We start from the raw sequence: 27,736 nt of genomic DNA, 5'->3' as shown, positions 1-27,736 counted from the left end.
GTTTCTGAATAATACTACCAAAAGACTAGTATCCCTCCTCATACACTGCTCCATACAGTGATATATACCATCTGTTTCCTATCCAGGGCATGAAAACCATATAAGTGATTACCGTGCAGTTACATCCAGTGACTCCACTTGGAGTATATTTCTTTCCCTTTCTTCTAATATCATTGACATCTACTAAGCTTTCTTGTCATTCCTACCTCTCAGTGAAATTGCATGTGTGCAGTAATAGTTTGCTTAAATCATGCACTGTTCTCATGTGCCTTACAAGTGCTATTCCCTTTGAAAAACAGCTATGTTCCAAAACATTGTAGCATTCTTGGTATGAAAGGTGTAACCCCTTAACAACTGTGGGCGTACATTTACACCCCCGATGCCTGGCCTTAACGCAGGAGGGCATAAATGTATGCCCTGCCAGGCTCCTGGGCTATGGAGCGGGCTCAGGAGTTAAGCTCGCTCCATAGCCGGTGAGGACTGGCTGCTATCTGCAGCCAGGCCCTAACTTTCAATGGCGGTGTAGGTGTAGGTAACAGGAGCATAGTGTCTGCGGGGTTCCCAAATGCATGACCTGACTGCCGGAGGTCTCTTACCTTCCTTCATGCAGTCAGGTCTTCAGTCTTCTGATAAGGTCTGCCACAGGAAGGCTCTATCAGAAGATCATAGATAATATTGATCCCTGCTATGCTATGACATAGCAGTTATCAGTGTGTTCAATCTATGTATGTAAAAGTCCCCTAAGGGGACTTCAAAAATGTGAAAAAATGATGCCCCATACAACCCTGTAGGTGAAAAAATAAAATAGTCACTATAGGGCCATTTTAAATACACCTACTTACAATTTTTTTTTTTACTAATAAAAATTGTAAAACGTTAGAAAACATATGTAAACATGCATATCGCTGTGTTTAGACCGACCTACAGAATAAAGAAAAAATGTCAGTTTTACCGTAAAGTGCATTAAGTAAACATGAAAGACGTAAACATGAAAAATTTGCGGAATCACATTTTATGACCCAAATTCACCCCATAAATGATATTTTGGGGGTTCTGCACTTCATTTTATGGCAGATTGGAAGATGCCATTACACCTGTTCCTGAAAAAAAAAGCCCTCACATGGCCCTGTAGGTGGAAAAATAAAAGAGTTATGGGTAAGGAGTAAAAAATGAAAATGCAAAAGTGACAATTAACCCGGTCCTTAAAGGGGTAGTCCACCCAAAAAAATTTTCTTTCAAATCAACTGCTGCCATGAAGTGACAGAGATTTGTAATTTACTTCTATTAAAAAATCTCAAGCCTTCCAGTACTTATTAGCTGCTGTATGCCCAACAGGAAGTTGTATTATTTCCAGTCTGGAGAGCAGGAGGGTTTTTCTATGGGGATTTGCTCCTGCTTTGGACAGTTCCTGACATGGACAGAGGAGGCAACAGAGAGCACTGGGTCAGACAGGAAAGAAAACACCACTTCCTGCTGGACATACAGCAGCTAATAAGTACTGGAAGACTTAAGATTTTTTAATAGAAGTGAATTACAAATCTCTGGCACTTTATGGCACCAGTTGATTTGAAAGAAAAATTTTTTGGGTGGACTACCCCTTTAAGGCCATTTCAGACTGTGTCCTTAAGGGTTAAAGGGGTAGTACAGAAAAAAAAAAAATTCAATCAACTGTTGCAAGAAATTGTCAGGGATTTGTAATTTACTTCTGTAAAAAAACTCAAGTCTACCAGTACTTATCAGCTGCTGTATGCCCTGCAGAAAGTGGTATTCTTTCCAGTTTTGAGAGCAGGAGAGGTTCTTTTATGGACATTTTCTACTGCTCTGGACAGTTCCTGCCATGGACAGAGGTGACAGCAGAGGGCACTGTGTCAGACTGGAAAGAATGCACCACTTCCTGCAGAACATAAAGCAGCTAAAAAGTTTTAGAAGACAAGAATAGAAATCAATTACAAATCACTAGCACTTTCAGGCACCAGTTGGTCTGAATGATTTTATTTTCTTGCTGAAACCTCCCTTTGGCCAAACTGTGCTCAAAACATGAGGCCGTCTTTAGTCATTTAAAAAAAATGGTAACCAAGGGTCATTACTCTATTGTTCACGTTTGACATCTGTTTTGCATTATATTGAATGCAGCATGCGGTTTGAGTGATTAGTTCCTTATGTCAAAAATGCTCTTGAAGGGCACAAGCATGTAGTAGACATTAAATGGCCCTAAAGATGCAGGCTTTTCTTTGTGGTTCTACTGGACTATATTCAAGAGACATTCAAGAGTAGAGAATACACAAGAACTTCTATTACTTTGTATTTAGTGGTGAGCGAGCATGCTCGTCCGAGCTTGGTACTCGTTCGAGTATTAGGGTACTCGATGGTACTCGTTATTCGGACGAGCATCTCGCGATACTCGGGAAAATCTCATCATCCCTTTCCTGTAAGTTTGGGTGCTATTTCTCAGCCAGTAAACATGCAGGAGACTCAAATCAGATGACCCTGCCATATAAAAAGCGCGTCCGGCAAGGCTCGGCTCACATGTATGCTGGAAGAGATCAGGGACAGAGCTGCTGCTGGTCACGGAGAGCGTTAGGGAGGGAATTAGCATTCCAGTAGGCAGGGAATACTAGCAAAACAACCAAACAACCCTTGTAAGGGCTTTAAATCGTTTTTAAATTATATTACTACAGACTGCTGGCTGGGACTTTCAGTGCAGCTACCACAATTTCAGCAGCACACTGTGGTGATCGGCTGCTGGCAGAAATGGGACATTAGGTGTTGCTCAGTACTCTTTTATGATTTTGTGGCTGGTGGTGCTGCTGTAGCACATTGTATTGCTGTGATTTGTAGTACACCTGCATAGAACTTCACTGCTCATTGTAAGGGGGAGTCACAGAGTGTATTGGTGCAGCCACCACCAGATTGTATCTCACAGCCCCCTAAAAACTAGTGGGCCCTCTACTATATTTTCTAATTTCTGTATTTCTTACGCAAGCCATATCTAAGTTTACAACTGCTTGCACAGTTTAAAGGGGGTGTCACAGAGTGTGTATAGGTGCAGCCACCAACAGATTGTATACCACAGCCTCCAAAAAACTAGTGGGACCTGACCACCAGTAAATTTTCTTATTTCTGTAGTCCAAACTCACTGCTAATTGCCCTGTGTAAGTGCTGCTATACACCATGTAGCAGCACTTACACACAGACTCAATACGACTACCTCCAAAAGTAGTCTGAGTAATATATTTTCTTGGCTTGCTGTGATCTGTAGAGTAGATACCTCAGTCTTGACTGTGCAGTGTCCATAAAATGGTAAAGCCCAGGGGTAAGGGTTGAGGGCGTGGGCTTGGGGTTCTAAGCGATGCAGTTGGCAAAGTCCGTGATTCTGGGCAGGGTGACACAGCAGCACCCACTGAGGAGGGAGCTGTGGCACACTGCATACATTCAATCCCTAGCTTTTTCTCGCAACTTACAGGGTCTCAGGGTACACCACTATTGAAACTGCAGGAGTGTGAACAGTTGCTGACGTGGATAGCGGATAATGTGTCCAGTAACTTATCCACCACACAGTCTTCCACGCAGTCCACCCACGCTAGCCAAGGAAGTGGAACCCTTGCTCTAGAAGCTCAGCCTCCTTCCCCACAGCCTGGCCCCTCCAGGGAAACAAGGGATTCAGAATTGGAGGAAGGGCTGGTGGTGGATGAGGACGAGGTGACTGACCCTAGCTGGGTGGATAAGCCTAGTGACAGTGCTTCCGAGGGAGCGTCAAGTTTAGCCACAGGACAGGTTGGAAGAGGAAGAGTGGTGGGCAGAGGGAAAAGCAGGGCCAGAGCAAGTAGATCAGCAACTGTTTCACGGAGTCAAACTCCCGTGACCAGGCCTAGATGTTCGCAAGTCTGGAGGTTTTTTAAAGAAACTGCGGAAGACCCACGGACTATAGTGTGCAACCTGTGTCACGCCAGGATCAGCAGGGGAGCCACCACTACCAGGCTAACCACTACCATTATGCGTAGGCATATGAGTGCTAAACACCCCACTCAGTGGAACCAAAGCTGTTCACTTAGTTAGTGCTGGCTCTGCCAGTCCCCCCGCCCAGGCCCCAGGCATGAGCGCCTCCCGCCCTACACCCACCCCTTCACCTCCACTATGCTCAAAGTCAGACTCCAGACTGCTGGCTGGGACATGCAGTGCAGCTACCAAGATTTTAGCAGCACACTGTGGTGATCGCTAATGGCAGAAAGGGGACAGCAGGTGTTGCATACAGACCCCTAAGAAGTTCTCAGTACTAATATATTATTATTACTACTACTATTATATGGTATATACCACCATCTTTCACAGGGCAATTAGCAGTGAGCTTTGATGTGACTGCAGTCATAAATGAAGAAATAAGAAAATATACAGGTCACACTAGTTTCAGGAGGTTGTCGTATACAATCTGTGGGTAACTGCAGCTGTATAGTATATAGTATATGCCACCCATCTTTCACAGGGCAATTAGCAGTGAGCTTGGATGTGACTCACCACTTCTCCTCAATGCTGATTGGATTTTGAGTTTGACTTGGAGGTGCTGGGCTGCCCTGCCCCTAGTGTTTTCAGAGCGGGTCTTCAGTGCAGCTGGTGGCATCATCAGTCACTAATAAGTGCACCCGCCTGTCAACTGACAGAGCTAACAGGCTGACGTTTATTATTTTTTTTATTTATTTATGTCTTATTGAAGCCATATCCAGCTCCAATTACACAGGGTAATTAGCAGTGAGCTTGGTTGCGTGTGACAAAGGGCGGAACCTGGTGGCGACTTTGCAACTCGGCAGCCTCACACATGTGTTATGCCTTGCCCACTTCTTCAACCTAGTGTTGCTGCCGTTCTTTAAAACCTACCCTAATTTGGCTGACTTGCTCACTAAGGTGCACTGCATCTGTGCGCATTTCCACAAGTCAACCAGGGAAAGTTACCCCAACTGCTACAGTCAAATTCAAAGTCAAATTCAAAGTCAAAACAGCGATGGGGGAGAAGTGGGGGTCACATTATGCAGGGAATGTTACCCCAACTGCTACAGTCAAATTCAAAGTCTAAACAGCGGTGGGGAGAGAAGTGGGGAGTCACATTATGCAGGGAATGTTACCCCAACTGCTACAATCAAATTCAATTTAACATCCTTGTCTTGTCCATTTCAAACCTGTGGATGTCATCTTATGGGTGTCCTCTGCCGTCCTTTCACCAGTACCTTCTACCTTTTTTCGATGTTGTATCCGTTTTGAAGGCAGGATTGACCAGGCCCTTCAACAGTAGCTTCTATCCTTTCTTGAATGTTGTTGTATCCTTCTTAAAGGCAGGATTGACCAGGCCTTTTAACAGTAGCTTCTATCCTTCCTTGGATGTTGTAGTAGCCTTTTTGAAGGCAGGATTGACCAGGTCTTTTTAATAGACAGGCTACCGCATTTGCCCTCTCTTAGAAACTCTTTAAAGGATTGAAAGTGTATTCATTCGATGAAATCAAATTCTGGGGCTTCTTAAGAAGACTGTTGTCATGAATGCAACTTTGGCCATAATCTTCCATTTATTCTGTGTTTTGTTTGCCTTGTTTTTGCCAGTCTGAACTGTGTCTTATTTCTTCTGGTCTGCTAATTGTTTTCCCTGCCCCACCCGTGTCTGTGCTGGTCATGTAACAGTTAACCTGTCTTGCCTCAGTGATTGACAGCTGGTCCCTCCTATCATCTTCTGTACTTAGTTCCTGGTCTCCTATTTAACCCCTTCGGGACCAGGCTAATTTTCGTTTTTGCGTTTTCGTTTTTTCCTCCTTGTGCTTAAAAGGCCATAGCACTTGCATTTTTACACCTACAGACCCACATGAGCCCTTATTTTTTGCATCACTAATTGTACTTTGCAATGACAGGCTGAATTTTTGCATAAAGTATACTACGAAACCAGAAAAAAATTCAAAGTGTGGTGAAATTGAAAAAAAAAAACGCATTTCTTTTATTTGGGGGGAATGTGTTTTTACGCCATTCGCCCTGGGGTAAAACTGACTTGTTAAGCATGTTCCTCAAGTTGTTACGATTAAAATGATATGTAACATGTATAACTTTTATTGTATCTGATGGCCTGTAAAAAATTCAAACCATTGTTAACAAATATACGTTCCTTAAAATCGCTCTATTCCCAGGCTTATAGCGCTTTTGTCCTTTGGTCTATGGGGCTGTATGAGGTGTCATTTTTTGCGCCATGATTTTTACTTTCTATCGGTACCTTGATTGCGCATATACGACTTTTTGATCGCTTTTTATTACATTTTTTCTGGATTTGATGCGACTAAAAATGCACAATTTTGCACTTTGGGATTTTTTTGCGCTGAGGCCGTGTACCGTACGAGATCAGGAATGTGATAAATTAATAGTTTGGGCGATTACGCACGCGGCGATAGCAAATATGTTTATTTATTTATTTGTTTACTTTTATTTATAACCTGGGAAAAGGGGGGTGATTCAGACTTTTATTGGGGGAGGGGGCTTTTTACTAATGACACTTTTTTTTTTTTTTTTTTACACATATACTAGAAGCCCCCCTAGGGGACTTCTAGTATATATACTTTGATCTCTCATTGAGATCTTTGCTGTATAGATATACAGCAAAGATCAATGAGATCGGCACTCGTTTGCTTTCGGCTGCTGCAGCCGAATACAAACGAGTGCCGAGTCGGGGACGGCGCCATCTTGGACGAGTCCCCGGCCGGCATCAGACAGGGAGATCGCTCCACTAGACACCAGGGAAATGCTGTATCCGGTAATCGGATGCAGCTGTCATGTTTGACAGCTGCATCTGATTACTGTATTAGCGGGCACGGCGATCGGACCGTGCCCGCTAATACCGGCGGTCCCGGGCTACAAGCGGCACCTAGGACCGCCGCGGTTCAGAGCGGGGTCGCCGCGCGGCCCCGCTCTGAACGCCCGCACCAGCGCGAGGACGTACAGTTACGTCCTCGTGCGGGAAAGGGTTAAGTTAGCTGTTTCTGCCTGTGCCTTGCCGGTTATTGACTTAGTCTCTGCCTGCTTGTGGTTCTGTTTCTTTGCTTCTCCTGATTTCTGCCTCGTATCTTTTGACCTCGCTTGCTTGCTGCCTGCCCCCGACCATATTGCCTGTTATTCGACTACTCTTTTGGATCCTGATTTTGTACTTTTGCTTCCAGACCGTTGTGACCCTGATTGTTGACTATTTTTATTGTGTATGTACGTCTGTCTTGTTTTTGTATTGCACTTGCTCAGGTTAGGGAACGCCTCCAAGTTGTCCGCTGCCATTTTAGGGCAGATTGTGGCAATTAGGTAGGGACAGTGGGCGGGGCTAAGTTCAGGGCTCACTGTCTCTGTGTGTTTGGTGTGACTGGTCCTGACAACTGTATTGTTATTATTCACGCACAACTGCATGAGGGGGGTGAGGCTAAATCTAGCCATAATCCGGCTATTTTTATTGGATGATTGTATTGTCCATCTTGGTCTGGGTCTGTGGTGTCAGGCTAAGTTTTTGGGTGGTTCATATGCTACCTGTGTTTGAATAGTTCCCTGTGTCCTCACCGCCATGCTGTGTCAGGCTAAATTTTGGGGTGGTTCATAAGCTACCTCTGTTTTTAATGGTTCTCTGTGTCCTCACCGCCATGCTGTGTCAGGCAAAGTTTTTGGGTGGTTCATATGCTACCTCTGTTTTAATGGTTCCCTGTTTTCTCACTGCCATGCTGTGTCAGGCTGAGTTTTTTGGGGGGTGGTTCATATGCCTACCACTGTTTTAACCAGGCTGTTGCCCAGAATTTGGCATAATGGTGCGATTAGGCAGTCTCAGAGGCATCCATACATGCAGCCCCTGCTGTTTCCTATCCATTTCCGTTGTTTTTCCATCATTTTCTGAGGTTGACAGGTTTTCACACGACCTTCCCTCTACCAAATTTGGGTCCTCTGCAAAAATGCTCAAGTTTCCCATTGACTTCAATGGGATTCGTTACTTGAAACGAGAACTCGAGTATCGGGAGATATTCATCTTGAGTAACGAACACCCGAGCAATTTAGTACTCGCTCATCACTATTTGTATTGTTTTAGCCTAGTACTTTCAATTAACTTTAAGGGTAGCAACACATGCCAAAGGCAGAGGAGGACTCAGCTTGAAGAGGAAGTTTAACACCTTCCTGTACATTTCGCACTTCTTAGGCTCATTTCTACTGCAGATTTACTATTGCTACTCAGTGAGGTTATTATCATGACTTTGTTTCATTGGCTTATACAGTCGTAAAAGGAGTATATCCTAGTAAGTTTTGCTCACAATATGTCGACTGCAAAACAGCCTGTAGCAGGGGACACATTTTTTTATTAAGACTCCACATTACAAAAATTTGTAATCAGGCTATATTTACACTGGGTTTTTGCAGTTCATTTAAAGGAGTAATGTGGCAAAAATATTTATTAAAGTATTGTATTGCCCCCCAAAAATTATGCAAATTACCAATATACATTTATTACGGGAAATGCTTATAAAGTGCTTTTTCCCCTGCACTTACTACTGCATCAAGGCTTTACTACATGGATAAAATGGTGATGTTACGACCCGACTCCCAGAGCTGTTCCGGCTGTGGCTGCTGGAGAGGATGAGGGCAGGGGGACACTGAGCATCCCTCTGCCATCATCCTCTCTAGCGGCTCCAGGACTTATATATATATTGATGATTGCTATGCCATAGCATAGCATTGATCAGTATTATCGGTGATTTGTTCATCACAGGATTTAAGGGGTTAATGACTGGCAGCTTCAGGACTGCGGCTGCCTGTCATTAGCTCTGAAATCAGCTACACTGATGTGTGTGGTACCGTTCGCATTGGAGTGGTTCTGCACACATTTAAAGCCCCTTCAATCCAGGAACGTATATATGTGTTCCTAATGCACACGGCATTATAGACTACGTATTATAGACTTGAGGGGGTTAAATGCTCAGTAAAGGGGGTTTCTTTTTTTTTTTTTTTTTTTCTTCATCTTTCATTTTAGAGTTACAGGTATTAACTAACATATTTTAACATCTAAAGCATGTTTATTTTAGTAACTTTTGATTAAAATGTATGTGTGGTATATAAATTAATGATAAATTTATAATGATAATGATAAATTAGATTTTTTTCTTCATTTGAAATTCTCTGTTTGTAATGAAGATAGTTACAAACCACAAAGGAGATATTAATTTATAATATGTCTACTCTATATTGTCATTATTTGATAATGGTCTTTTTGGGTTTTAGGATATTATAGGGCATAGAAGTTCAGCAGCAAACTTTTAAAATGTTATGTACAGTAACTAGGGGAACAATCAGGTACAGTAACAGGAGCGACATTAGGTAAACTTACAGCACTGACAGTCAGATACACTAACAGGAGCAATGATTAGATACACCAACAGTGGCAATGATTACCTACAAGAGCTAAGATTACTTACCCAAACAGCGGCAACAATCAGGTACAGTAACAGGAGCGACAATTAAGCACACTAACAGGACGGAAGATCAGGTACAGCAATAGGGGACAGGGATGACAATCAGGTACAGGGGGGACCAAAGTTACAGTAATGAGGGATCCACACAAACTATGGCTGTAAAGTTAGATTACATATAAACTGCAAAGCATTTTTCCATTAAATTTAATGCAAATCAAAAGGAAAAAATACATTTTGGTGTAAAACACATACAGACATTATATCTCCAAAAGCAAGGATGACCAAAAAAGATTAACTATTTATTGTTTTTTTTTTTTGTTATTTGTCTATGTAACATTAACTAAAAGTATATTACTCTGCAAAATGTGTTAGTTGCAGCCAGCGTAAACAGCTAGTTACATGGAATACTACTGTCTGAGCTTATATAGACACAGTTATCACTGACCACACTGGTATTCCCAAAAATACAATTTCCATACCACAATACTACATCAGTCTGCCACAATTTTGACAAGTGGTTAACCAAAGTGACTCTCAGTTTGGAGACCAAATTTATATACATATATATATATATATATATATATATATATATATATATATATATATATATTTAAAAAAGTTAACAATATTTTAATATATTACAAAAAATTCCTCCATTAACTGTAGTTACAAAACAGTGCATTATTGAGTGCCTTAAAACCAGCATTCACTACTGCCTAGTAAACTGCACCTAATAAATAATATGACATAAAGGAAAATACCATTATTGCCATTAGCATGATATACCAGTACTTTTAACTGAACTCCCTGGCATCTGGCTTTCATCAAACAACAGTAAACCCCCCCTCTCCACATTCATTCACCAGTCCTATACCCCAACACTATTAAATGGATTGCTTGTATAAATGACATTTATTTTTAAGTTTTACTTTGAGCCCCCATTTTCCTTTGCTTGTGATATAATGCTTCTTTGTTCACAAGTTCTGCCAAGATGTGTTTCTAGTTTAGAGTAGGCCAACCTTGTAATGAAGCCCTGACATACGGCTGGGCATATTTTAAACAATTTACTTGTATGTATGTAATATTTTCTTACATTTGTTCAAATACATTATTTAGAAAACAGTTTACTCCATAAGCACAATAACGATCAAAATCATTTTTATTCATTCCTTAGTCATAGTTTAATGAACATTAAGGCCTCACGCACATATTCCGTAGATATGGTCCATGCACAGACTGTATACTGAGGACTGGACCGTGGAACTCCTGACATCATCATTCATTATGATTAGAGATGGGTTGATTTTAGTTTGCCAGGTTCACATATTTTTTATGTAAAATTTGGCAACAATGCGAACCGAACCTTGATGAACCACAATAATAAACAGCTAAACAAATGTTTAGCTGTTTTGGTGCAGGTTTGGTGCAATACTTACCTGTCTACGCTCCTGCAGTGTCTATTTTTGTGTCTTCTGTGTCCAGTGTCCTCCTCTGTGCCACCTCCAGCCCATTCAGTCAATTACTGACTGAGGCCAATTACTGATTGGGTGAGCGAGCTGTCACTCCAGAGATGGGAGTAACAGTCTGTTCAACTAATCAGTGACTGACTGGGACAGGACAACGTTGTAGCCAGTGATTGGCTGAGCATGATGTCACTCTTGCTTTGTCATGGAGTGGAGATTTAGCAGTTTCGGAGTTCATGGCCTCATATTAAATGATGATGCAGAGAGTTTAGAGGTCCAGTCAAGAGCATACCGTCCGTGCGCAGACCAGTGTTTCCTTTAAGCTGCACGGCACGCAGCCTCTCATCTTAAAGGGAAGCCCTGCCATTTGTACAAGAGCAGGAAATCCGGAGGTAAATCCCTGCTCCTGTACGTACATTTAGTGCTCCCTGCTCCTAAACAGAAGAGCAGCGCCCATCTCCTCCTACAGGCAATGCGTGATGCGTGTAATGCGTGTAATTTAATCATGCACCACCTGTAGAGAAGACCTACAAGCTTCAGAGACTACAGGAGGACAGTTGAGTGGGATTTTTTTTCTTAACTTGGATTTCATACAGACAAGGGGCATTTCTTTGGGGACCAAGGGGTTAATTACAAGGGGTCCCTGGTGGGGAGGTCATTTAAAATACTAGATGCATCCAAGGGGGAGGGGGAGTTATACTAGGTGCAACCAAGAGGGAAGGGGGAGTTATACTAGGTGCATCCCAGGGGGAAGGGGGAGTTATACTAGGTGAATCCAAAAGGAAGGGGAGAGTTATACTCGGTGGATCCAAGGGGGAGTTATACTAGGTGCATCCAAGGGGGGGGGGTTATACTAGGTAAATTCAGGGGAGGGGGAGTTTTACTAGGTACATCCATATGAGGAGGGAGCTATACTAGGGGCATCCAATTGGGAAGGGGGAGTTATACTAGGGGCATTCAAGGGGGAGGAGGGGGTTTTACTAGGGGCATCCAAGGGGGAGGGGGTAGTTATACTGGGGGCATTCTGGATGAGGGAGGAGTTAACTACAATACCCAGGGCATCCTGGAGGTAGCAGTGGTTAATTACAATAGTAAAGGCATCCTCTAGGGGGGCTAATTACATTACTAGGGGCATCCTGGAGGGGGGTAGAGGTTATTTACAATACTAGAGGCATCCTGGAAGGGGGGGGGGGGGGTTAATTACAATACTTGGGGCATCCTGGAGGGGCAGGGGCTAACTATAATACTAGGGGCATCCTGGCAGTGAAGGAGTTACAAATAAAACTATGGGCATCCTGGAGGGAGGCCTTAAAACTCTATAGGGGCACAGAGGGGCTTAACTACTATATGTGCTGGAGAAAGGAACCTAAAATGTCTAGGAGAAGTCTTCAACACAGCCCAGCCTGGTTAGAAAGGAAAAATGAACGACTGCTCAGAGAAGATGGCCCACGTGAGTCACTGGATGTAACTGCCCTGATCTGATGCTGTGTAAACCAATATAACTACATTTCTAACTGTTGCATCAAATCTGGAACTGATGTACATGTAAAGGTACACTAACTGTTCCACTAGAGTTAATTTGCTATCTTACATTAGACTAAGGTACTGACGTTCCTGTATTATGTTTTTGGTTTGCCCAACTTTGCTTGAGTATTGCTCAGCTCACTTGCCATTTCGCTCAGCAGTGGCTGAAGCTTAGAGGGAACATTGGCGCATACCTTATCTACAGAACTTGTAAATGCATCCTAACACTATTTTCTTTATATGAAGGTAGATTATTTCAAAAAGCTGACAAATCACTATGGACCACACACTACTTAGCCCAGAACGAACAGAGATTTACAGTATATGAATAAGTAACAGGTTATCCTGGAACTTTTCCCACAAAACTAAATATCAGTCTGCTCAGCTCTTCTTGCATGATGTCTGTAGAGTCGACTGCATTTTCAACATGGGTATGCATACTGTATACAATAAGAATAGTGGTCTTATACATGTATCAGAGGTGTACTGCAGACACTAGACTTTTATGGATCACTTGATTTAAATTTGTTTTATGAAAATCTAAAAGTTTTAGAATGGGGCGGGCAAGTGCATGCTGTGCTTTACACATCTAGCCCTTAACAAAGCCAGGAGGCAAAATGGTTGGATTTTCTGCTGCGTAGAACATCTGTGACTTTATGTTTTGCTGATGTAGAAGAAACTCATCTTGAGAGTATAATAAAGGATGCAGGTTGGTGTTTGAAAACCACAGACCTAAACATTTTTTCTTTTTCTCTATTTGCCATTTAATCCCTATACATTCGGAATAGCCATCTACACTTCTCCTTGTGTAATTCAGAATTGAGGAGAAGATATAAATAAGATTTGCCTGTGACCTAGACTATATGCGCTGGGAAAACTGAAGGGCAGTGGGAAAGACTGCATTGAAGGATCATGGCGCTAAGGAGAAGATAAGGCTAATAAGGAGGATAATGGTCTGCAGACAGTAATATATATATATATTTTTTTTTTTGGGGGGTGGGGGTGGGGATTATATATAAATATTGTGTCAACCAGCGAGGTTGTTGCTTTAGCAACAAGTGTAGCATGTTGTACAGGGCCTACAGGACCATACAGGGCCATGTGAGGTCTTGTTTTTTTCAGGGACAGGTGTACTTTGTAATGACACATTTCAATTTACCATAACATGTATGACGTAACCCACAAAATATTATTTAATTTGAAATTGGGATAAAAAATGCAATTCTGCATATTTTGGGGGGCTTCCGTGTTTACGTAATGTACTTCATGGTAAAACTGACATGCTATCTTTATTCTATAGGTCAGTCTGAATACAGTGATATGCATGTTTACATAGCTTTTCTACTGTTTTACAATTTTATTAACAGTAAAACTTTTTTTTTGCAATTAGGCATATTTAAAATGGTCCTATTGTAACTCATATTGTAACTCCTATTGATCACTTTTTATTATTTTTTTTTATACATAAAATGTAATAAAAAATATCAACAATCCTGGCGTTTTTTTTCCTTGTATTTTACTTATAAAATGGGAATGGGGTTGACTTAGACTTTTATTGGGGGAGGAGCTATGGCATGTTTTTAAACACATTTATATACTTATTTACACTTTTTAATTCCCCAGGGGACTATAACATACATACATTAGATCAGTAACACTGATCACTGCTATGCCATAGCATAGCAGGAAACAGTGTTATCTGCGATCTTCTGATAGAGCCTTCCTGTGGCTCTTTCAGAAGATATTGAAGACCTGACTGCACAAAGGAAGGTAAGAGACCTCCGGCAGTCAGACAATGCAATCGGGACCCTTGCAGACACACGTGTCTGCGGGGGTTTTCGATGGGTAAGTGACAGGAGCTGCTCCTGTCACTTACACTTAAACGTTGTGTTGTTTAAAGGTCCATTTAAACAGAAAGATTATCTGACAGAGATTTGAAGCCAAAGGCAGGAATGGATTTCAAAAGAGAAGAAATCTAAGGCTTTCCTTTATGACCTGATCTCTGTTTATAGTCCGTTCCTGGATTTGGCTTCAAACCTTTGGCAGATAATTTGTCAGATAATCTTTCTGTGTAAATGGACCTTAAGGGGTTAATGGCGGCAATGGCAATGGTTAATGGCGCAATCGCGGAAGCCCACTATTGAGGGTGAGGGCCCGGCTGCTAATAGCCAAACCTCACCCGCTATGAAGTGAGCTCAGCTCCTGGGCTTGTTTCATAGTGTGGCCCCCTTACAGGGCGTACATTTAGAGGTTAATAGATTGGACAATTACACATGCTACGATATATAATATGTTTATTTATTTAATTATGTTTACATGTTTTAATTGTATAATGGGAAAGGGGGTGATTTTAACTATTATTGGGGGAGGGGCTTTGCATATTTTTAAGAACATGTTTAGTTTTTACAGTTTTTAAGTTTTTACAGTTTTTACAGTTTTTAAGTTAGCAGTGATCAGTGTGAAGGGGACTTAAGGGGACTTAAAATGTGTAAAAAAAAAAAAAAAAAAAGTAAAAAACATTATTACTTTACCCCAAAGCCCCTCCCCCAATTAAAGTTCAAATCACCCCCCCTTCCCATTATATAAATAAAAATATATAAATAAATAAACATATAATACACATAGCGTGCATAATTGTCCGATCTATTAAAATATAACAAGCGTCATTGCGAACGGTGAATGGCAGAGACGAAAAGAGGGGAAAAAAGTGCGCGGATTACCGATTTTATGTTACATTATATATATTTTTTTAAAAATTAATAAAAAGTGATCAAAATGTCCGATCTTCACAAATATGGCATTAAAGGACAAGTGCCAGGACCTCTTCCCAACCATGTTTTTTTCCTCTCTCGTGTCTCTTTATCTATAAATCTACCCCTCACTATTTCATCCCTCAAACTCCGGCATCTACGGAAGGCTATTAGGGGGCGCTGTAGAGTAAAATCAGCTAATGCATCATCCCCCTTCAATAGATGCCAGTGTCTGTGAATAGCTGACTTAATTATAGAATCCATGGGGCTGTGTTTAAAAGTGAAGACAAACCTAGAAGTATCTTTTTGTTTTTTGTCACAATATTGTCGTAATAGGGATTAACAATACCGACCAATCTTTTGAGTCTCAGGCTGAAGCACTCAGTATGCGTCTATTAGAACGTGGTTATCCGCAGGAAATAATAAATGTTGCCAGATCAAAAGCCCGTAGTCTGTCCCGTACCTCCCTATTACGACAATATCGTGACAAAAAACAAAAAGATACTTCTAGGTTTGTCTTCACTTTTAAACACAGCCCCATGGATTCTATAATTAAGTCAGCTATTCACAGACACTGGCATCTATTGAAGGGGGATGATGCATTAGCCGGAGTTTGAGGAATGAAATAGTGAGGGGTAGATTTATAGATAAAGAGACACGAGAGAGGAAAAAAACATGGTTGGGAAGAGGTGATAACAAGATAGGTAATTTTAAATGTCACCACTGCCAATACTGTGCCCAATTAAATGATGTCCAACATATTAATTTGGGAGGTCATGCATGGAATGTGAGAGAGTTCATTACGTGTCGGACAACGTACGTGGTATATGCATTGATCTGCACATGTGGGTTTTATTACCTGGGAAAAACAAAAAGACCTATGTATGTACGGTTTTCCGAACATGTGAGATCTGTAAGAACTGGAAAAGGTTGCCCCCGACTTATTACACATATGCGTACAGTCCATGCGGGCAATACCTCTGAACTATGTTTTATGGGTTTGACACAGGTGAAGCTGCCGCCAGGAGGAGACAACCGTGATGTAAAATTGTTGCAGAGAGAAACAGACCTAATCCTACGTATGGAGGCACTTGGTCCTCTAGGTCTGAATGATCGCTCAGGAATCCACGGTACCTGCTGGTGAAAAGTTGGTATAGAAATATGCCTTTGCCATCTAGGATTTTATCATCTGAATTTTGATGTTGCTTTGTGCATAGATATTTTTTATGTCTGTTGCTGTACTCCCTATGGGGGGTCTGTTAGACAACATTTAGTCTTTTTAACTATGTTAATGAGTTATATGTGTGTGTATAAAAAGACGGTATGACGTGATGACGTTTAGGGCTGTGACAAAGCACGCTGTGACGTGCGAAACAGCTGTTGCCCATTGCTCGTCCACCGATCTCATGTGTTGCCTGTTTGTGGAATAAAGAGTAACTTACAATTTGCTACAGCTTGGTGAGTGTCCCCGTTCCTTATTCTTGGACTTCATTGAATAACAGTTTACTTACCATGTACGGGTGAGCACCTCCAGTAGCGGCGGTCCAAAAAGCGGTGCATGGGGAGACACCATCCTATGGTCGTGGTCAGACGGGTGGAAGTGCCGAGGTATTCACTTCTTAGTGCAACTGTGATTGTAACTTTGTAATGTGCTTCAATTACTGGGAAAAAGTTTTTCATGGCACTTGTCCTTTAATAAAAACTAGAGATTATGGCGGAAAAAATGACACCCCATACAGCCCCTTAGGTGAAAAAATAAAACTGTTATAAGCGTCACAAAAGGCCCATTTTATTAATAATTAATTGCCAAAAAAAAAAGATTTAACATTAGAGAATCTGTGCAATGGTTCTGTTCGGGCTGACCTATAGAATAATGCTATCATGTCGCTTTTACCATATAGTGCAATACGTTGACACAGGAACCCCCCAAATGTTACCATATTGCATTCCTTTTTACAATTTCACCTATTTATATCTTCATAAATAATAACTTTGGGATTCCGTCATACATGTTGTGGTAAAATGAAAGACGCCATTACAAAGTACATGGCCTGGTCCTCAAAGGGTTAAAGCAATGTGACATTAAATGGCAATTTTTTTCCAGTAGTGTAGCTGTCTATCTGAACTTTTGAGTAGTTTACTCATCTCTAGTGTGTGTCTTTCTGTGGAGAGCTAGCTTTGTGCAATATGTTGAAGTTGTCTACAGGGGAGATCTGGATATTGAGTAATTTACATATGTGACCTTGAATTGAGAAGTACACATTAAATGAAACTGTTACGCAGTTAATTTCTTATGGAGCCATTAAGCGTAATTTGTATTATGATAACTATCAGCATATTTGTAAGGTCATACATTTCTAGAAAAAAAAATAAACTGTTTAAACTCATTTTTATGTTTAATTTACAATTATTTTTTAAGTAAAATGCCAAGATCGAGAAGAATGTAATTATGTTTTTGTAATAGTTTCTGTTACCCATAAGTAGGAATGTTTCCACATAAAGAACTCAAGTTTCTTTGTGCGTGTTTAATGTAAAATTAAAATCAGTCCATGGTAAAACGATTTAAAACAATTAAACCGTAAACCAACTTGATGCAAATAGCTGCCTAGAAAAGCAAACTATCTCTTAATACATATATGGTCCTTACATATGATAGATAGATATGCAAAGAAGGGGTCTGTGGAGCCTCACTTGCGAGTCTCAAAACACGGGAATAGCCAGATATCCCTCTCTCCAGAGAAGGAAGCCAATTGCCAAGGGGTGTCTCCCAGTGGGGAGAACACCAAACCGCCCTGATACTTAGCCCCTAGGGTTCTCAAGCATTGGAACCTAAATAGGAAACACTCTATGGGTGCGTTCACACCTACAGGATCTGCAGCAGATCTGCAGCAGATTTGATGCTGTGTTCAGTTATTTAAATGAAATCTGCTGCAGAAAATCAGCTGCAGATCCTGTAGGTGTAAACGCACCTTATAAGTCAAACTCTAACTCTGTTGTGAGTGTAACAACATAAGACAAGGGTTACCAAAGGCTAGGCATCCATCCACACACAGCTGTTTCATGGTATTTGCCCCTCGTCAGTGTGGAGCAGGATTCTGGCTATCAGGGGCAAAGAAAAATAGACCAACAAAACATAACAATCACTGAGCTCGGGGAGATCAGTAAAAAAAAAATACAATGGAGTACTCATTCAAGAGTCTCCTCTGATTGCCCCCTAAAAAATTTAAATATGCAAAGAAGGGGTCCGTGGAGATAAACAGATTTTTTTTTCCCCATGTGAATATTCTTACATTTAACAATGTTAAAAATCATCTGCCACTTCTCAGCCTAAGCCTCCATATCCATTTCCATTTTTAACAGTACACCATGTTTTAATGTGGTGAAAGCTTTACATAGTTTAGCTTAACACTATGAAATCATTTCTTGTCCAATGGATTTCTTACCTAGGTGGAATGTGCATACTGTTTTTCAGTATTTCAGGTCTTCACTACTTGGGAGAAAGTTAAGGTCTTCCCACCAAGGCAGGGATGACAGGTAAGGGCCCACCTCAAGCACCACTGCCTAAACAGCCCAAGAAGGACACAGCTGCTGGCAGCCACAAACACCTTGAATCCAGGGCAATTACCTGGGTGTACAAATGCTATTTTCATCTATTGTATAACCACATCCTTAGGATGTGCATGCAGTTGAAGGCTGGGTTCACACTACGTATATTTGAGGCTGTATATTTCAGGCCTCATAGCAACCAAAACCAGGAGTGGATTGAAAACACAGAAAGGATCTGTTCACACAATGTTGAAATTGAGTGGATGGCCGTCATATAACGGTAAATAACTGCCATTATTTTAATATAACAGCCGTTGTTGTAATGGAGCAAAGACCTATGGCTCCTCTCCCAGACACTTACTAGTGTAAGAGGCCAAGAGCTGCTTAGGATTTCAATGCCCTTTTCCCAGCAAGATTTGTGTGGAAGTGGAGTAATAGACCTATCTACCTATCTACTGTGGGCACCTTCTGGTGATCCATACCTACCTTTTATGGTCCACTTACCTAGCTACTGGGGAGCAACTATCTACTTATTGGTGGTGCTTACCTACAGGGTAGGGAGCATGTCTATTTACTAAGGGCCTTTTTCTACCTATGGATGAAACCAACCTGCCTACTGATGCGACCTACCTACCTAATGGGAGAAGTAAGTAAAGGCTGATGACTCCATATTAAAGCTATATGTGTGTCCTAGCAATTGAAAGTGGTACTGGAAAATCCAGGGATCTTGGACACTAGGTAAAAAAACTCAGCTCCTCAGATCCACAATATAGGGTTGGTATCATGTGCAATTTCTATATTGTGTTTAGAGTTGAGCAAAGCGAATCAAGATGAGCAGAGCGAATCAAGATTTGTTGCGAATAAAGCTTTCAATTCGATTTGTTCTGCGATGCAAATTCCCACCGATAGGTTAAGGAAATTCGCAAAAACAAAAACAAAAATGACGGCTACACGTTGTCTGGAGCATCACTGGGCAAGAAAAAGGGATTAACCATAATCCCTAGCGCCCATCCAATCAGCTGTAATCCTTTCTGTGATGTCAGCACCTCCCCCTTACCTTCTATATAAGACAGTTTGTTAACGGAGGTAGCCAGTGAGCTGTGTGCGGAGGAGAGAGCAGGATCGCAGCAGGCAGTAAGAGCAGAGAAGGGAGAGACCAAGGCCCTGTTTGCACTATGGAATCCTGCCTTCTATCAGTTACAATGGGAGGGCGTACATGCCTCCACTCTCCATGCCTCTACGCTCAAAGAATTGACATGTCGGCGCCGATTCGAAAGTGTAAACGGGGCCTAACAGGGCAATTTAGGGACAGAGAGGAGATGATAGGAGGGCTGATTGTGGGTGATGCCAGCACCTCACCCTCTAAATAAGGCAGTTCATTAATAGAGGTGGCCAGTCAGTTGTGTGTGGAGAAGGGAGCAGGATTGCAGCAGGCAGTTAGAACAGAGCAGGGAGAGACTAACACAGTGATATAGGGACAGAGAGGAGAGGAATGGCGGAAATTGGAGGATTGACCAGCTGATTGACATTTTTTTTAAATTGTGATTTTCCAATTTTTAACACATTTACAACACCATGCTTTAACCAATTAATCTTTTTGTCATAGTGCTAGTAGTGTAGCTAGTATAGTTTTATTGAAATCCGTGAAGATTCTTGTCAAGATCATGCAGTAACCTGGTGTGAACTGGGCCTGGTTTTTGCATGTATGTGACACACCCGACTGATTCTCTGCATCCGGCAATGCAGGAGTTAACCAGAGCCCTGCAAAGATCTGATTACTGCAGCTGAGCGGGCTTCTTGACTGACTTGTTCCTGTGCCTGTCTGGAGACTGGGAAATCAGAGCGCCGGTCCAATGAGGATCCGGACTGGGCTCTTGGTCAGCATAAAACTAAGCTGAAAGAGTTTCTCAGAGCTGGCTATTAGATTAACACCCTGATCCCAGCTTCCCCCTGTCTTTTCCTGCGATCCCCTTACCTAATCCCTCTGATTGCTTGACTTTGTTACCTGACCTCTGGCTTGACTTTTTTGACTCTGATTGTTACCTGATTTTGTACTGTGCTGCCCGTTTGGTTCTGACCTTGCTTGTTTGACTATCCTTAAGGGTACAAACCCACACACCGTATACGCAGCTTATTTACTGCTGCGATACGCAGCAAATACGCAACAAACACGCAACAAATACGCAGCAGATTAGATCTAAATAACTGGACACAGCATCAAATCTGCACCACCAAATCTGCTTCAAATCTGCTGCGTTTTTGCTGCGTATCTGCTGTGTATACGGTGTGGGGGTTTGTACCCTTATTGTGTTTGTTTGTCTGTCTTGTTCTGTGTGCACGTATCCAGTACAGAAAACGTCTTTGTGGTTGTCCACGGCTACCTAGGGCAGTGTGAGGCAAGTAGGTAGGGACAGTTGGTGGGTTCAGTATTAGGGCTCACTGTCTTGTCGTGTCCCTGCCTCCCCGTCCCTGACAATTCTATTTGTGAATATTAACAAATTTGACCTAAAATCTATGAAGATTTGCTTTGCTCATCTCTAATTCTGTCACTCAAAGTGTGGGGAATAAGTATTTGATTGCATGTTTTCCCACCTACAAGAAATGGAGAGGTCTGTCATTTTTATCATAGGTATATAATATAAAATAAAAGCACATTTCAAACTTTGTCTAGAAGTGGTCAAAGGGTATTTCATTTTCTTTTCTGACTTCAGACCTAGTAGGAAGTGGGGGGCAGTCTTATACTTGACATTGAGGTAAGAACAGCTGTCACTGTTGTTTCGTCCTAGAGCCATGCCAACAGTTTTGATCAGTCCGGATCTGTGTGTTCAGACCCATACTTATCGGAGGAACAAGACAGGAGAAGACATAGTTTTCTCCTGGATCTGTTTCATGTTATATTAGTCGGGATCCATAGACTTACACAGACTTAATCAGTGGAAGCCCAAGCGATCAAGTTACACAAAGCCGGGAGAGGATCGCACTTAGCACAGTCTTCTCCTGACTTGTTCTCCCAATCCGTACTGAGGTTTCAGACGCGGACCGATGAAAACTTTTAAGATGAGTCTATGACTTGTCAAAAGTTTTTACAAAGGACAGTGACACTAAGTGATTAAGTGATTGTTTTACAAGGAATATTCTATACATAAGAAAAGCATGTTCCACTTTGCTATGTGACAAGGCCATAAAAAGCTAATCTGTTGCTGGAACATGTTATTGTGAAGAATTATGTTTTCTTCTTTAATGGATTCCTTGATTAACAAATTAAAAATTGTGGTAAATACTGAAAATGCTATTAGGCATGCTGGAAGATGGATCTATAATAGAGGATAGAAATGGAAGTGCACACATTACTAAATGACATATAAGATAGTCTTTTGTTTTATCTAGGAATAGGATAGGCAGGCTACCCCTACAGAGAATAAATGCACAAAATTGCACAAACATGTTTGATAAAAACAACAATATGCAAGAGACTAGGAAGTACTTGAACTGTTATTCCAAAGAGAATGGATGCAAAGGAGACAGACTGTCTGCACACAGCACCAAGAAAAATGCATTTGAAATCTCCTGACACTTCCTGTTGATGAACTGCATCAACAGTATTAAAGGTATTATCACATCGATTATTAACACTATATTATAAGTATCTAATCTTTATTGATAACTTCATAATAGACATATACAGTATTAAAATGTACGCAGGGTTTTCTGTTTCAAAAACTGCTCGCCAGCAAATTGTACTCAAAACCTGTTAAATGTTGCACCTGCTTAACAGTGCCTACAACTTAAAGGGGTTGACTAGGAAGCAGAAGAGGGGTGAAGCCATATGAGACATGGAGTGCTATCAGAGAATAGATTAGAGAAAAAGAACATACTTCAGTATCTGGCAACATACTTCCAGACTTCTTTTAGGTTGTTACCAAAGTAATAGGATGCCTCTCAATTCATTTGTTATTTATTTTTTGGCGTTGTTCAAATGTTATATATGTCTAAGAAAAGGTTTCAACAGACATCTGCATGATATCATAGTATGTGGTTTTACAGGTGGCTCTGAACGCAAATTTATGTCAAATGTGCAAAATATAACTTCCCAAAATGCCTGTCTCTAAATGACTTGAGTGGATGAAAAGCATTTTAAATTTTCTGCCAAAAAATGTTCTTACAATTTTGTTGGTGGTTGTGAAAGTCTATTCATTTGAAGAACCATGGCCCAGATGTATCAAAGAGTGTAAAACAGAAACCGGTGCAAAATACCCACAGCAACCAATCACAGCTCAGCTTTAATTTTACCACAACTGAAAGCTGAGCTGTGATTGGTTGCTATGGGCAGGGCACCCTAATTTCCATTTAAACCTATGCCCATGTTCCTACTACAGATACTATTGATTATTTTCCTGTAGCTAATAACCACACTGAACCTATAATCAATATGGTTTTCAGAATGATGCGTTCAATGAAATATCTAGCTAGTCTATCCAAGTTTTTCATTTGAAAACATTTGCAGTAGACTTTTTAACCCCAGGCTTCATCTATCTACACAGGATTTTGTGATATTATGACCAACACAATCACAGTAACCTGTCTCATTTTCATTTTATAGCTTACAATGGAAAACAAAGCATTGGCAGTCAAAGAAGCTCCTCTGGTTCTCACAAAATCCCTCTCTTCTCCAGATGTGTTTGCATCAGCATCTGGATCGCTTCAGCAGAGGAAATAAAAAATAGAACTCTACAGAACTTTCTGCCAAGCCTGGCAAACATATTCTTTATATTACGTGTTCACTGAAATAAAAGAGGTTTCTATTCAACTTAGAAGATCAAAAGATTTCTTTTTTATTTGATTTATTTTATTTATTTATTTATTTTTTTGCTATGAGCCATGTTCTTTAAGAAGTACCTACCATCATTTCTGTACCCACCGGGTTGATTTCTTTCTGATTAATCTAAGCCAATAAGATAAATGGGTTAGGCTATTTTGTATACTCATTGCCCAATTTACGCATTAAAATTCAAGGAGAAACCTTCCTCCTTCCGCAGGAAAATACCAAGACATGTTTCTACTTAGTCACACTTCATCAAGAGATGGGACATTTTGCAATACTTGCTCTAGAGAACTTTTTTTTTACTATTGGAAAAGAACAGTGCTTGCCATTGTGCTGATCAGGCTTTTGATATTCTTATTAATTGTGAATATACTGCCAGTGTGAAATGATGGAGCAGCAAGCCCAATCTCCACACATACACACATACACAGCCATAAGCTGTCCTTACATTTCCTTTATTGGATTTGTAACATCTGGTTTTATGAAAAGAGCATTATCGATGTGGAGGTAGATGATGAACAAAACATTAGGCACCATGTACATTTCTTCTTTAGTTTCCTGTCTCCCAGGACAGACTAAATGTTTGCTATAAGTATATTTATATTTCTTACATCATTATTAAATATTTTCATTGTGGTATATGTTGGCATTTATATCTATTGAAGAAAATATAATATTTATTAAAGAGAATCTGTCAGCTGTAATTCATGTTCCAAACTGCTGACACTGTTAGATAGCTGTTAAGTCAAGGAGACACATGGTACCTTCTATAAATGTGTCTGTTATTCCAGAATGTAGAAAAATGCTTTGATTTTATAGTACAAAGAGCCAAAGAGGCTTTCCCGGGCTCCTGAAGAGCAGCAAGCTGTAACACCTCCTTACTCCCCCCTTACATACCTGACCCAGCTCGGGACTTAAAGTGTCACTGTGGTTATAACTTTAAAAATCTTAATAATCTAAAGCAAGTTTGCAATTTACATTCATTATTATTATTATTATTATTATTATTATTATTATTATTTTAGTCATCATGGAAAACATGGCACTTCCTGTTTTCTGACTGTATCCCGTTTTTGAGAAAACAGGAAGTCCTGTATATATCCCAGGACATCTGAGCGCTCACAGAGAGAAGGCAGTCATGTGATTGCTGGACACATTGAGCCCTGACTCTCTGTACTAGCCCGAATTCCTGTGTTTAGTCTGTTTTTTTTTTTCCAACAGCACAAGTCTAAAAATCTGTCTTCAGGAGCCTGGACCTGGATTATTGGTAAGTTCAGCTTTGTTTTACAGCATGATTTCATAAAAAAAATAATTTATAAATGTATATTGCAAAGTTGATTTCACATCTACTGTTGATTTAGATTTTGAAAGTTCTAACAACAGTGACACTTTAAGGTGTTAATCAAGCAGGGAGAGGAAGAGAGGAGACATTTTAGCAGATCAGGAGCTTGGAAAAGCCTCTTTAACTCTTGGTACTAGAGAGTGAAAGAATTTTTTACATCCTAAGAGCACAGACCAATTGAAAGGTAAAGAATCCCTTAACTTCATTCCATGATCATTCATATGACACAGTGTAACAAATGCCTCCATCCGCTTAACCTTTTTACTGGAAGGAGCATGAGTTCTTTTTTTTTACCTTTGGAAGCCAGGACAGTTTTTATACTCTAAGGCTATGTTCACACTGCGTATGATTAAGTCTGTAGTGCGAACCGCGAATATACACACGTAGTTTTGAGGTTGATGCGTTCGCTTGAAAATATACGATATACTCCCGCACAGTGCACACTACGTATGAGCTTACGGCCGGATCGTATATGGCGCTGTGAAAAATGAACTGAAATGGATTTCAGTGCGGTCCCCTACAAAGTACTTATTTCAGCCAAATTGAACTTGATTTTTCGATCCAAAAGGTTCTGTGTGGTTTACGGGGCTGGGCGAAGATTTCCAAGTAAATGACCTGCCTCAGATCGCTTCGAAACAAGCTAGGGAAGCATAACTGTACTAACTGTACTAGTTTCAGCCACACATGTACGGCGGCGTACGATCTACGGACGGAATCCTACGCAGTGTGAACATAGCCTCAGGGTACAAACACACACACCGTATAAGCAGCAGATACACAGCAGATCTGCAGCAGATTTGATGGTGCAGATTTGATGCTGTTCGGTTATTTAGATCTAATCTGCTGCGTATCTGCTGCGTATCGCAGCAGAAAATACGCTGCGTATACGGTGTGTGTGTTTTTACCCTAAGGCTATGTTCCCACTACAGGAACGGACCGTCATTTAACAGGAAAAGGCAGCCAGCATGATATTTATTTGCAGACGTCATTTTCAATAAGTGGACGTCTTTTCCCACTTAAATCCCATAGTAGGAACATCGGGGGAGATTTATCAAAGGTGTAAAATTTAGACTGGTGCAAACTACCCACAGCAACCAATCACAGCTCAGATTCCCACTCTGGTGAAAGGAAAGAGGAGCTGTGATTGGTTGCTGTGGCCAGTTTGCACCATTCTAAATTTTACACCCTTTGATAAATCTCCCCCATAGTCTTACATGTACAAATAAAACGTAAATTATAACATGTAAAATTATCTTATTAAACTGCTCGCCCACACCTATATTTTTTCTGACAGTAGAAACCTGGCACATTTTTAAAATGCCATTTAGTCCTTTGCACATGCACATGAACCTTCACACAATTTTGTAACTTTTCATAAAAATGCATTTGCCTAAAACAATGACCAAAAGTTCATATATACCGCATTCACCACATCAATTTAAGCTGGTGCCATTGTAACATTGTTTGACAATCAACCACAAATGTTATTATTACTGCACATAACTACTATGCTATCAAAATGTACATTCACAGCATGCCATGTATGAAAATGTACATAATAATTAAAAAACACAGTCACCTTTGCGCAATTTTACATCAAAAAGTGATTATAAGAAAAAAAAAAAAACACGAGAATTCAAATTTGTGACTAAAATGTGTACATGGCAATTTAACCTTAAAGAGTCACTGTCAATAGTCCAGGCGATTTTAAGAAACTTTATAATTGGGTTTATTAGCCAAATATGCCATTATCTGCATTTAAAAAGCCTTTTCCCAGGTCCCCCCCCCTCCTCTTTTCCATCCACTGCAAAAAATCAGGAAATTGTGATTTGTTGCATCAGACGTACCCAGTCTGGTCTACCGAGAGGGGAGGGGGGAGGAGGAAGGAGGGAGTTAGCCGGCAGCAGAAAGCAGATAACAGAGGATTACAGGCAGGGAGCTGGGTGACAGCTGTAATCAGAGCTCAGAGAGGTCAGTGGTGACTGTCAGAGGAGATAAAGGGTAAGGTATTTGTAGATTAACTCTTTGTTATCCTGATTTGGTGTTTTATTTAGCTCTCTCTATAGGAAAACAATAAAGACAGGGGGGAGAGCTTCAAACTGCTTTTTCATGATAAAAATGCATTTTCCGGCTAATTAACCCAATTACAAAGTTTCTTAAAATCGCCTGGACTTTTGATTTCTGCAAAAAAAATTCACGACAGTGACACTTTAAGGGGAGCTGAGACTGAAAATATGTCTCTTATAGTGATTAGCAAATGCCCTCAATACGGACATAAAAAAAATTATCGTGATCGGTTCGGTTTGTGTTCACCGAACACTGACAAACAACGATGTTGCCTACGTTTCAGTCTAGAGTTACGCACATGCATACAGATTATCAGGTGCATTCTCCAATATGAGAAATCACCGGCACTACAGGTCCCAGCATACATATATATATATATATATGTGCCAAGTGACACTTCCCTCTTTCAAAGGTGTAGGTAGTGCTCTACTCGCAGTAGTCCATTCATGTCAGCATATATAGAAATATTCTTCAGTGGCATTTACCATAAAATTCACCTTTATTGAAGTATGAACACACTTTATGGCTGCGTTCACACTACGTATATTTCAGTCAGTATATTTCAGTCAGTATTGCAACCAAAACCAGGAGTGGATTGAAAACACAGAAAGGATCTGTTCACATAATGTTGTAATTGAGTGGATGGCCGCCATTTAATGGCAAATATTTGCTGTTATTTTAAAACAACGGCTGTTATATTGAAATAATGGCAGTTATTTACTGTTATATGGCGGCCATCCACTCAATTTCAACATTGTGTGAACAGATCCTTT

Source organism: Dendropsophus ebraccatus, chromosome 3, assembly GCF_027789765.1.
Source record: "Dendropsophus ebraccatus isolate aDenEbr1 chromosome 3, aDenEbr1.pat, whole genome shotgun sequence".
NCBI classification, from domain to species: Eukaryota; Metazoa; Chordata; class Amphibia; order Anura; family Hylidae; genus Dendropsophus; species Dendropsophus ebraccatus.
Note: the sequence above shows the minus strand (reverse complement) of the source record.